The sequence below is a fragment of the Schistocerca serialis genome, chromosome 6 (assembly GCF_023864345.2).
Source record: "Schistocerca serialis cubense isolate TAMUIC-IGC-003099 chromosome 6, iqSchSeri2.2, whole genome shotgun sequence".
Taxonomy (NCBI): domain Eukaryota; kingdom Metazoa; phylum Arthropoda; class Insecta; order Orthoptera; family Acrididae; genus Schistocerca; species Schistocerca serialis.
Genome location: NC_064643.1, coordinates 122,191,746 through 122,205,579, shown reverse-complemented (window position 1 = coordinate 122,205,579; position 13,834 = coordinate 122,191,746). Strand labels below are relative to the sequence as shown.

At 43.2% G+C, this 13,834-nt stretch overlaps 1 protein-coding gene across 3 annotated transcripts in view; it reads right to left on the bottom strand.

Moving 5' to 3' along the window:
- LOC126485161 (RB1-inducible coiled-coil protein 1) overlaps nt 1–13,834 on the bottom strand; it is a 318,562-nt gene that overhangs the window by 184,735 nt on the left and 119,993 nt on the right. The window lies entirely within an intron of this gene.

Below are 13,834 nucleotides of genomic sequence, written 5' to 3'. Positions count from 1 at the left end.
GTCGGCCGATGACGTCTCATATGTGCTCGACTGGAGATACCTGTAGAGATCGAGCAGGCCAACACAACACGTCGACACTCTGTAGAGCACGTTGGGTTACAACAGCGGTATGTGGGCGAGCGTCAATCTGTTGGAAGACACGCCCTGGATTTCTGTCCATGAATGGCAGCACAACAGGTCGAATCACCAAACTGACGTACGATTTTGCCGTCAGTATGGTTGCAGGGGATAATCACGGGAGGGCTCCTACTGCCATCCGAAATGACACCCCAGACTAGACTTGGCCACTGTTTCTATGTTTCGGCACAGTGTATCGATACGTGGAACTGTTTCAGTGTTTCGGAACGGCTGCGGTTCACTGTTTCGAAACAGTGGTGTTTCATTCCGCCCCTGTCTCGGATAACTGGACCAGATTCGATCTCGAGCCAGACACAGAAACTGTATCGTTGTTTCAAAATAAGGCTGTTTCAGTCCACCTGTGCTTGGAACGGACTAATTGTATCGAAACAGTGATGTTTCATTCCGTGTCGGACGAGATTCGGGCTCGGCACAGGTACTGAAACACATTTTACATACCACTTCATGAAATATTTTCAAGAGTGTAGAAATCTTTTTGACATGCAATAGCATGAAGCTTAAGATATCCGAAAATAAAGCTTCGTTTCTAGCTGACTGTCATATTCCGAAATGGCCTAACATCTGCTTTATAAACACTAACCAAACAATAAAACAATGCATACTATTCACATTCAAAATCATAAATATGTGAAAAACATTCAGTTAAATTACGCTTTTTGATAACATACGCTTCTCTGTTCATTTACAGTAGTCATATTAAGAAACACAAGTAAGCCTACAACATTTTGAATAAAAAAAGGCGTAGCGTGACAGTTACTAGACATCGTTACACATAAATTTGATGTAGGTATAATTGCAAGAAATCTGTTTGACATATCATTGATAGTGTAATGGTGAACGGGAAGGGCTAGGAAGCATGGTGAATTTATAGTAACGGTTCGAAACACCTTGAAAGACAATTTCTTTTCTGTTATATTTTGTTATTTATTCGAATTATTTGGCGTTATTTGTGAGTCTATAGTCACTGTGTTTATTACCCTCAATGATTCCCTTTGTGTGCATGGAAATTAGAAAGATTGCGTACATTACCCATACTAACGGAATGTAGGAATCCCAGTAGCATATCCATTGTTTCTGCAGTTTGCTCCCACCTCCAGTTCCGTTCGTGGTGGCTCTTCTGTCTTCAGCTATGGCTGTCCTCAGCCAATTGAACAGTATGAAAGTCACACGACACGAAAGCAGCGCATTTGCTGCAGGAAATACGAAACTGCCAAGACGCCTAAGTGATAATTTCATACTTTCTGCGATATGATTAGCGCTCTGGCACCTCATTTGTGTTTCTGTGGACATACTTATACAGTAGACAATCAAGATGATACAATGTGTAGGTCTATTAGATTACAAAACACAAACTGTTTCACTGCTTCGAAACAGCGTATCGAAACATTACATTGCACTGTTTCATTTGTTTCGAAACAGTTACGTGTTTCAGTTTGCCCATCTCTACCCCAGACCGTAACTCCATGTTTTTGTCTAACACACAGATAGGTTGGTTGCAGGTCCTCAACTGGACTACTCCTCGGCAACAGACGGCCGTCGCAGCCACCGAGGCAGAACCAGCTTTCATCACCTTGCCCTCCAATGTGCTGTCGCTTGACACCACTGAAGCCGCAAACGGTGGTGGTTTGGGCTCAGTGGAACGCGCGCTATGTTGCGTCTGCCTTGGAGCTGTCCTTGAAGTAAGCGATTTGGGCCAATTCCTTGTTTCACTGTGGTGCCAACTGCTGCGGCAGATGCAGTACGACGCGCCAGAGCCATCCGCCGAACACAGTGGTCTTCCCTGTCAGTAATGCCACGTGGTCGTCCGGAACCCGGTCACCTCGCGACAGTGCATTCTGGTGACCACCGCCGCCAGCACTCGTGTATAGTGGCTACATTCCTGCCAAATCTTCCTGCAGTATCGCGCAAGGAGTATCCAACTTCTCGTAACCCTATTACAAGACATCGTTGCAAGTGAGCTGTTGACAATGGCGTCTTTGTCGCCTTAAAGGCATTCTTGACTAACATCACCACGTTCTATCTCAACGGTAACTAACGCTCACGACCGTTCCAGCGCGTATTTAATGCAAACCTGCTTTGCATCCTCATGCTGGTGCTACTGTGCCACTCTTACGCAGCTGGCACGAAATTTGAGTAGGCATCATGTTTCAGATGTACAAAACACGTCTACCAACTTTCGTCTATGTCGCACAACTCCTCCTTGGCGTTGCGATTTTTTTCTTCCGTTAGTGTACAGCAGAGTCCCGCTAATCCGAACCCCGGTAATCCGAACGTTCGGTTAATTAGAACAAGAAAAATGTTAGTCTGAGCCTAAGGATAGAAAACTGTGCGGTAAACTGCTGTACATACACACTGTTTTAATTTACACAGTACAGTAAACATGTATTAGAAAAATTGGCAAGATTTACACAATGCATGACAATGAAAGATTAGCTGTCAAACTTACTAAAATGCAGCGGACATTTTATTCCTACGTTTTAGACGACAAAAGCTCAGTCATTTTTTTTGGAGTAATGAAGACAGTTTGTTATATGGCGCATAGCTGCGCCATCGTCTACTAAACATCAAATCAGCAGGAGTAGCAGCGGGCTGTTGCTTCAAATAACGTAGTGCGAGGTCAGGGGCCTCTGCTGCTGCGTCACTGCGTGGCACCCGCTCTGCTTTGTCGCTATCAGGCTCACTGTCACTTCCGTCACAGCAGTCCACTTCTTCCTGGTCTCGAGTCACAGCAGCAACTAAATCAGCGTCAGTAAGGTTCTCCACACATGCCCAATCCGCTGCCATCCGCTCATCTACGTCTTCTTTACTAGCTTCTTCACATCCAGGGACTGTCTGTATCATTTGTCTTCATTTTCAACTAAGTGGTCCTGAAATTCAAGCGATGTACACAGTTTTCTCCACGATTTTCTCTCAGCATTTTCCGAAATATTTTGCCATGTCTCAGCGGCCCAATAAACAACGTACTTCACATTGGTCTTTTTTATTTTGTCCACTAAAGGAATGTCATCATCTTGGATCAGCATTCTTAAAAATTGTTTTCTGTAAATCAGTTTTAATGTTTGAAGTACGCCCTGGTCCATGGGCTGTATAACTGGTGTAACATTCGGCAGCAAAAACTTCGCCACAATTTCTCCATCACATAACTCCTCAGTGCTGGGGTGAGTCAGCGCATTATCAATCAAAAGGATTTGCACGGGGAGACAAATGATTTCCCTTAGAAAACCGTCGAACAGAGGGTACGAACTGGCCGTGAAACCATCCTTTGAACAGCTTACCTTTCATCCATGCTTTTTTCTTGTGATAATATATGGGCGGGGACTTAATGTTGCAGTTTTTAAAAGCACTCGGCCTAGCAGATCTGCCGATCAGTATTAAAGGCAGCTTGTGACTACTGGCAGCGTTGCTGCACGCTAATAAAGTCACACGATCTTTCCACATTTTAAAACCAGGAGCATGGTCTTCTGCTTTTGATGCCAGGCTTTTTGTAGGCAATGCCCTAAAAGTTAAGGCCACTCCAATCAGCGTCATAAATTTGTTGGGAACAATACTTTACCTCTCTTATCATTTTTTCAAACTCACCCAAGTATTCCTACGCTGCATCACGGTCAGAAGAAAGCTTCTCTCCAGTAATTGTTAGCTGACGGATTCCATGACTTTTTTTGAATTTGTCCAACCAACCCGTACTCATCACCATTCATTAACTTGTTCAGGTAAACAGCCTTCTCCTGAACCAGTGCTCCAATCGAAGGAGTTCCCCTTTCTCTTTCCTGCGTAAACCAAAGGAAAAGAGCTTCATCCACTTTGTCGTACTGCGACTGTTTCAAATCTGCGGAATTTCGATTGTTTTTCTCGAAGACGTTGCACAGGACTGTTAAAGCTTCACTCGGTTCCTCTTCCATTCACAAAGGATTGCTTTACCAACACACAGTTCTGTTGCCAGTTTAGATACATTCTCACCATGGTATATCGGCTTCAAAGCATTCAGTTTTTCTTTGAGAGTTAACGTTGTATGTTTCCGTTTACCCATGAACTACACCTGAACAAATACAACTGTTACGGGGGTCAGCGAACGATAACTAACATAACCAAGCGCTTTGCGAGCCAACTGGCAGCGCACTCACCTCAGACACTACAAACGTTTCAACAATGCACAACAACAAGGGCAGGGAGTGAGAGTGAGCCATTGTTCTCACACTTGTTCCTATTTGTTACTATAGTGTATCTCCTTGGTGTACTTCATACTAGAAATTCGTCACCGTAATTCCGGCTAATCCGAACAAATCGGTAATCCGAAAAAGGTCCGGTCCCAATTAGTTCGGATTAACGGGGCTCTACTGCATATTCTTAGTAGTGCTTTCGCTACTGTTGTCTGTTATAATTATCTGCATTACCTGGGTCCTATATGCCTTATTTCCAAGCTATCGGCAGCCTTGAATCTAAAATTAGGATACGAAGCATCATGATAATGTGATATCGTACCGTTCCATGTAGGCAGTTTATTGCTACACAGACCCAATCGATTATTTCGTTAATTTTCTGGGTGTCTGAACATGTGAGACGAGTCATCCGCTCTTATGAAATATGTCACTAAATGCCACACAATGTCAACATAAAAGTCAGCGAAATTTTGCAGTAATTCAGAGACTTTGTGTTATTAGATTGATTTTGTAGCCGATAAAATTTAAACGCTGAGTTTGCCAATTGTAGTTTCGTGTTTAATGCAAATATGGTGTCTTTGGGAAACAATATGCGTTGACGTTATAATAATACGTTTACGTTATTTATAGGTGTATTGTTCAGAGTTCTTGTATCTTTGTTGAATAAAATTCCCGAAAACAATATTATCGAAAATAGCTTGGTAGTTCTGGAAATCTATTTCAAAAAGACCTGTGGCCTCGGATGTCTGAGAGTGCTTCTTTTTAAATGCTTCAATTTACATACTTCAACACAATATTCAGGACTCAAATTTTGAAAAAATCGGGAAATATAGGGCTGATTTTTTTTTTTTTTTTTTTGGCACATTTTCTTAGGTGTAGAGTTGATACATACGTTACCTTTATAGATAGATCAGTGTCACAGAAATTACACTGATGAAGTAACGCAAGTTATCTGTGAAATGTGTATAAGTTTCACTAACCCAGAGCATTTCTTTGCCGACTAAAACAACTTATTAGAAGCGACACTGACATATAGACACCTTAGCACTACATCTGCCATGGGTTATATCTTCTTCTGATGCGAAAAATGTGCGTTTGCGAAAAGTGTCATTTTGCTTTCTCGGTTACAGTTTCTGACACCGTAAGGCAACGGTACAGACATTCGCTACTAATGTAGGTTTCCATTTATTGCGCTCGGTTCTTTGTTTGAACAAAGACAGAGGACACAAAGTAGGACATTACAGTAGCTGCGAGGAAGCTATAAATATAATTGGTTTCGCGACTTATTAAACATGCGAAACTACTCTGCTCATTGGAAACTCAGCGATCCCAGTGACAACATTTAAAGCTTAAAGGAAATCGACTAACCATAAGTTGCTGCGAATTCACATATAATTTAAATTTAAATGTAGACAGAAATAAAGAAAAATGACGTTCTTTGGTTTAAATACTGCAAGAACTATTAACAGTATTCAAGAGTGTGTCTGCAGATTACCGATACACTCCAAGGGCTTTGGTGTTCCACACATTCTGTTTTGCTCAATCAGTGTTTCACACCGTTTTTCACAGTTTTCTACGTATCTGTGAGCATCTTGTAGTGATAAAATTCGTACATAAATTCAGACTTCGCTAAAACGTTGTATTACGTCGCTGGGTGGTCTTCGTCACTCATCAGTCAAATCGCTAAGAAGACACTCCAATAGCTTGTGCAAGGCCCACAAAATATTGCTAGTATCAGGTCATAGGAAAGTTATTGAGTGTGGTGTAATTTTTCAGGTGAATTAGGATGCTAAATGAAATATAGTACGGTGGCTTCAGCGGTGGCGACGTATTTAAACTTAAATGCTAGCCTTTCTTCACAGGAATTTCTCGTGCCGGAGTCATTTCTAGGCACGAATGTTTCAGTAATGCCAAATAACGTTTTGAATATCTTCGGCTCTTATAGAGGTAGTACCTGCTATCTTCAGCTTTCACAAAACTGATTTCGTACAGGAGATTGGCTGAAAAAACGAAAAGTACTTTCTTTGCCTTTGTTCCATCCAGCGCAGGTCTACTCCACATTCACGATTTAATAAGATTCTCAGAATGAGTCGTCGGTGGTTGTGGGCACAAGACTTGTTCGTTTGATGGTGGACAGGATTAACAACACGCTTGACGTGGACTGGTTAAAATAGTGGGATGGTGCACAGTATTTCCCAGTCCGACCGACCGAAAAGAGCAGCCACAGCTTGCGCTGTATGCGCCTGCCCATTGTCGTGCAAAATGATGGGTGGGTTGCGCAGAAAGTGTCGCCACTTCTTTCGCAAAGCTGGTCGCAGGTGATGCTCCAAAAACGAACAGTAATGCGGTGCATTGACGGTCTGCCGTGGAGGAACATAATGCGTTAGGACAACACCATCGCAGTCGTACACAATTATCACCTTAACTTTATACCGCTCCATTCGCACCATCAACAGAACAAGCTCTGCTCACGGTAGACTACGCCTTCCACATCGCTGGCAACGTGTTCTATACAACGCTGGTGACTACTTTGAAGGACAGTAACAGGTGCAAACATGTAACTGTTTATACCGGTTGTGAATAAATAGTTGCCACTATTTAAGTTACAACCCTCGTATTTTATAATACAGTGAAGAAGTACTTCCAGTAAAACGTCTGTTTCAGTACATGGAGATCGTGCAGTGCCTCCCCCCCCCCCCCCCCGTTTTACTGTACCTTTTCATTCATTATAAAATATTTACATGAACTGTTTTAAATGTCAGGCATACGTTCAATCAGGTGCTGGAAGGTTTCTTAGGGAATGGCAGCCCATTCTTCACGGAGTGCTGTACTGAGGAGAGGTATCGATGTCGGTCGGTGAGACCTGGCGCGAAGTCGGCGTTCCAAAACATCCCAAAGGTGTTCAGTAGGACTCAGGTCATGACTGTGCAGGCCAGTCCATTACAGGGATCTTATTGTCGTGTAACCACTCCGCCACAGGCCGTGCATTATGAACAGGTGCTCGATCGTGTTGAAAGATGCAATCGCCATCCCCAAATTGCTCTTCAACAGTGGGAAGCAAGAATGGGCTTCGAACATCAATGTAGGCCTGTGCTGTGATAGTGCCACGCAAAACAACAAGGGGTGCAAGCCTCCTCCATGAAAAACACGACAACACCATAATACCACCGCCTCAGAATTATACTGTTGGCACTACACACGCCGGCAGATGACGTTCACCGAGCATTCGCCATACACACACCCTGCTATCGGGTCGCCACATTGTGTTCCGTGATTCGTCACTCCACATATCGTTTTTCCACTATTCAATTGCCCGATGTTTACGCTCCTTACATCAAGGGAGGTGTCGTTTGGCATTTACCGGCCTGATGTGCGGTCTATGAGCAGCCGCTCGACCATGAAATCCAAGTTTTCTCACTTCCCGCCTAACTGTCATAGTACTTGCAGTGGATGTTGAGGCAGTTTGGAATTCCTGTGTGACGGTCTGGTTAGATGTCTGCCTATTACACATTACGACCCTCTTCAACTGTCGGCGGTGTCTGTTGGTCAACAGACGGGGTCGGCCTGTACGCTTTTGTGCTGTAAGTGTGTTTTCACGTTTCCACTTCACTATGGCATCGGGAACAGTGAACCTAGAAATGTACAGACGTATGACAAGTGACAATCACCTGACCACGCTCAAAGTCCGTGAGTTTCGCGGAGTGCCCCATTCTGCTCTCTCACGATGTCTACTAGATTAGATTAGATTTACTTTCATTCCAATTGATCCGTAGTGAGGAGCTCATCCAGGATGTAGAACGGACTACTGAGGTCGCAGATATGGAGTACCTGGCAGCACAATCCACCTAATATGAAAAACGTATGTTTGTTGGGGGTCTCCGGATACTTGTGATCACATAGTGTAAGTTTACTGTACGACCTTTGTCCAGAACACTAGTTACTAATTTTAGTTTGGCCATGATGTTCGCTTCTGTTTCGTGGCGCTCCATTGGTGTTAATTCCCCTTCGGTGTCGGGACGCTATTGGTCCAGGGTCAGGAGTCAAGGCACGTAGATACCCCCCCTTCACAGACATGCCACTTTTGCTCGTCCCTGCTGTAGTTACTGGTAAGGCCGCAACGCGGACGACGCGAAAATACGCACGCGTACGGGTAGTCCGGGGAGCAGAGCCAAACTGCGCCAAGGGCGGCGGTCTATTTGGAGCTTGTGCGAGACGGCGCGGCCTTTGCCTCGGGAAGCAGCGTGAGCCACATCATCATCGCTGTGCGTCACCGTAGTGGCCGGTTTTCAGTATCTGCAAGGAGTAAAAACTGAGTAGCCAATAGCCGCGCCAAAGGCGTCGCATTTGAAGACGTGCCATGTGCGCGGCCCCAAAAGAGGACGGAGAAGCGTAATGAAGGCAAAGTAGATTTGCTGCATCTACTAAGCGTTATGCCAATAAACTCGGTCCTTGATTAGCCTTCTCCAGAATATTTTGTGTGTGTTGTATCCAATTTAAGTAGCTCGTAATTGTAGTCCGTAAGTATTTAGTCGAATTGACTGCCTTTCAATTTGTGCGATTTATCGCGTAACCGAAATTTAGCGGATTCCTGTTACTACTCATGTGGATGACCTCACACTTTTTATTGTTAAAGAGTCTATTTCCATTTTTTCGCACCATACAGGTATCTTGTCTAAAGCATATTGAAAAACATATTGACCTTCTTATAACTTTACTAGACGTTAAACGAGAGCATCATCTACAAAAGACCAAAGGAAACGAATCAATCAGATTGACGCTTAAGTCGTTTACATATATTATGAACAGCAGAGGGCCGATAACACGTCCTTGCGGAACGTCAGATATCACTTCTGTTTTACTCGATGGCTTTCCGTCAGTATCAACTGTGAAGTTTCTGACCGGAAACAGCGAATCCAGTCGCACAACTCCGACGATACTCCATAGGCACGACGTTTGATTAGAAGCCGCGTGTGAGGAACGGTGTCAAAAGTCTTCCCTATCGTGAGAGGACAATGAACAGCAGATACCGTAACCAGCTAAATTTTTTTTAAAGAAATATATTATTATACTAGCACTTAGTATGTGAAGGTACTTCCCCAATAAAACTTTATCACTCTAGTTTAAGCACTTACAGATATGACGAACCTCGACCTTTGGACCATGAGCTGAGCAATATAAACAACATTATCCGTCAAGTGGACTTTTATTAACTTGATTCACAGAGCAGGAAAAATCACTGTTTACCAATAATACGCCTCTCCATCATAAAACAGAAACAACGTTTTTGGACCTTCACTCACTCACGCCGTGCAGGCATTGAAACCGAACGAATGATCAAGGGATTCTTACTCAAAATCCCAATTTTTTTACCAATGCTCGAATTGTGGGCAAGCAGAACTGACAGTTGCCCGCCATTGAGGCGCTGAGTTGTACAGAGCGTCTCGAAATTAAGTATAAATTATTAGACTTCACGTTAGAAAGTAAATGAGTCGTATTATAAACATATATAGGATGCGTCCTGGATGGAACAAAATTTTGTGGCACGTTCCGCAAAATTATTACACCACAGTCGGGGAAGCATAATCTATGTTGAGCTTAACGTAGAAGGCTGCAAACCCAACATTGCGTCATCCGGCTGGAGAAAATAAGTGCATTGTCGTCTGTGAATGAACTACATCACGCATAAAAGCTTTGTAAAGATGAGACGAAACATGGTAGAGAAACTATTGTGAAGACCAAGGGCGGTCATTCCAGGGTGCAAGCTGGGATCCCGGGGGTAAGCGGGGACAGGGAGTCAGGCGTTTAACTTTCAAGAAAATGATTTAACAATCGGAATTACGCAGGTTTTTAACGCGTTCAAAATTCGAACTTTTTTTATGACTACTTACAAGTCACCATTCGTCTTCTAAAATATTAAAAGTCCTCCATACCCCCATGTCTACCCCCCCCCCCCCTCTTTGCATGTATCAAAACATGTGGTGTGTGGTAGAAATCTTCTCAGTGACAAATCTAAAGTATTCAGTGACAACAATTTACGTGTGCAACGATAAGAATACAGTGGGAATGTATTCACATATGTTGGACGAATGTTATGAAAACAAACACTCCAAACCGACGTTTCACGACAATTAATCTGTAAAAAACACTCCACATGTCATAAAGAAAGAGTGTAAACAGTCTGAGGATGAATCAACGATTCGAAACCGGTAACGGTACCCTTTGAATAAATTTGTGGCTGGTTGCTGTCCTAACATTTGTCTTAAAACAACAGCCACGGTCTCCATCATGTCATCATATGACAAAACTGCATGAGGCTAAAAAAGTTTCGATTTAACCCTACCGTCCTCTCCACACTTTGCAAAGCCTACGGAGCCTGAGAGTAGTCCGCATGGGGAAATACACAGCGGATAGATCGAGACGCTTATAGGGATGACAGTTTTTCGATGATGTGAAGCGGAACTAGTGGGAAATGGAAGGTTTCAGTCACTGTCTGAAGCATTTTTTGGCAGCTAGCAAACAGACTGACAAGAATCTGTGTATCGAAGACTTTACTGAAACGCATCGCTTGTAAGACTAACCAATGCTTGCCCCTTCCACACAGAGATTACCTCCCCCTCTCCACCTCCATTCGAAACCAAACACACGCATCTTTCGAGGAAGTGGTGTTTGGCAACTGAACACTTTCTTCTTTCAGGAATCAGAGTTAAAGTAGGCTAATTTTGAAAGATGAAACATTTGTTTACACTGGCGTGTATGACATCCGAGCAGCGTTCGCTGGTAAGTAGAACACGTAAATCCACAAATTAAACGAACTCTTATGAAACTACCGTAAGGAGAAACCATCGTGGGGCAAAAGAACCAGAGAGATCCATTTTTTTGTCTGTTTTAGAGATCTATATGACAAATTAGACAACCTAAAACAAAGGGATACTAAAGTAATACAAAGAGACCCGAGTCCCTTCAACGAAGACAAATACACCCACAAAATAATTACTACTATAATTCCGAACATACTTCCATTTTTTATGTAATAAAAAAAAGATAATCTCCAAACAGGAACTGATGGGTCAACTATTAGATGAACATAGAACACATTACTAGGCAGTTACCAGGCAAAAATTGGACACAAATTTTTAAGCTGTTTAAACATCAACGAAACAGTTAACTAACGCTGACCTAGAAAAGAGCATTGTAAATGGTTCAAATCGCTCTGAGCACTATGGGACTTAACATCTATAGTCATCAGTCCCCTAGAACTTAGAACTACTTAAACCTAACTAACCTAAGGACAGCACACAACACCCAGTCATCACGAGGCAGAAAAGAGCATTGTATCCATCGTTACTAGTTAATTAAATGCAGAAGATAAAGTCCTGTTAGAAACTTTCACCGATCAATAAATGCAGCTGACAATCAAAATCTAGCTGAAGAATAAAGGAGAAGGTGATAAATGTATTAATGGGCCAGCAATAAATCTCGATATTGAGACGCTACTACGTCGAAATCTGCTATTTGCAAGAAATGAGTACGCAGCCCACCAAACGCCTTCTTATACTTTGTGTGTCGGCGGCACATAGTAACTTGGTCTGTGGGGGTCGGTCGGTGGAGACACTCGGCGGGCCAGCGAGATACAATAGCCGCCTGAAACCGGGGCCGGCAAACACCTGTGCAGTTTGGAGACGCACACCGGGGGACACCGCAGGCAGTTCACCCAGAGGCTATTGTTATGCCCGAACAGGTATCGCACCCGTCGCGAGCTCAAACAAATGTCAATCAGCAGCGAAAGCAGATGTTCGCAATGACAAAAACGACGCACCCAGGAGGTGAAGAGGAAACGAAATAAAACTTCACGGGGAACTGCTATACTGCCGACACCCCTACACGTGAGAAACGCACAGTTCGCGGACGACACCACCTTCCTCACCTAAGTGGAAATCGTAATGTCGCCAACAGTGCGTCTTAAATAAAACACAGGCAGGGGCTGAGAAGTGAAGGATCACCTTGAACGTAGACAAGACTCAGGCAGTTATGTTTACAAAGTAACTAGGCAAAAGACACCCCGCCCCCCTCCCCCACTTCCCCACAATCGACCAACACCAGTACTGTCCTTCCAAGGCGGTGACTTGCCGTGGAGTAACTCTTCTCAGTACCTAGGCGTCTCCCTAGACAAAAGCTTCACATGGTACACGAACATAGCCAACACGCGAAAAAAACGCAAGCATCAGACTGTAAGTCTTTTACCCAGTTAAATTCTAGTAGTGACTTAGGAATCAGCATATACTGAAGCCTAATACGGCTGATGTTAGAATACGGGTGCCCAGTATGGGATGCGTGGGCAAAACACACGTAAAAAGGTTCCAAACAATCCAAAATAGAGCTCTCAAAAGGGCCATATGTGTAGATTCTAGATTTCCCATAAAAGACCTGCGCGAAAGTACAGGAATTCTACTGCTACAGGAAAGGTTCAAGGAACTCTCCAAAGCATTGTACAGACAGGCGCATAGCTCGCAAAATGAACTTCTCAGCAGTCTAACAGTCTAAGACGATACAGTCCGCTCCAGTTGCAAAAAGCCAAAGCTACTCGTCCTTGACGACCCATAACAATAACCAAAAATAAAATAAACGTATAAAACAATAAAAGTATAACAGACAACTTGCATCCAGTCCCCTGTGAATTTAATAATAGTATACACTTTACACAAAGCTACGCACACCACCATAAATGGGCAAAACTGAAAAAAAATCGCGACTATAAGCAGGAGCAAGCAGTAAAGGAAACAAAAGAAAAATTTGGAGGAATTAAAATCCATGGAGAAGAAATAAAAACTTCGAGGTTTGCGACGACATTGTAATTCTGTCAGAGACAGCAACGAACCTGCAAGAGCAGCTGAATGGAATGGTCAGTTCTGAAAAGAGGGTATAAGATGAACATCAACGAAGGCAAACGAGGATAGTGGAATGTAGTCGAATTAAATCAGGTGACGCTGAGGGAATCTGATTAAGAATTAGACAAAGTAGTAGATGAGTGTTGCTATTTGGGGAGCAAAATAGCTGATGATGGTCGAAGTAGAGAGGATGTAAAATGTAGACTGGCTATGACAAGGAAAGTGTTTCTGAAGAAGAGAAATTTATTAACATGTAGTACACATTTAAGCGTCACGAAGTCTTTTTTGAAAGTATTTGTATGGAAATTAAACATGGACGATGAATAGCTTAGAGAAAAAGAGAATAGAAGCTTTCGGAATGTGAGGCTACGGAAGAATGCTGATGATTCGATGGGTAAATCACGTAACCAATGAGGAGATAGTGAGTAGAATTGGGGAGATGAAGAATTTGTGGTTCAACTTGACTAGAAGAAGGGATCAACTGGTAGGACATATTCTGAGGTCTCAAGGATAGAGTAGCATGGAGAGCTGTATCAAACCTGTCTCTGGACTGGAGACAGCAGCAACAGGCAGGAGCAAATTTCAAATCAGACAAGACCCTTCATGTAACTCAGGCACTTAGGAAAAAAACAAAAAAATTAGTGAAAAGCATCA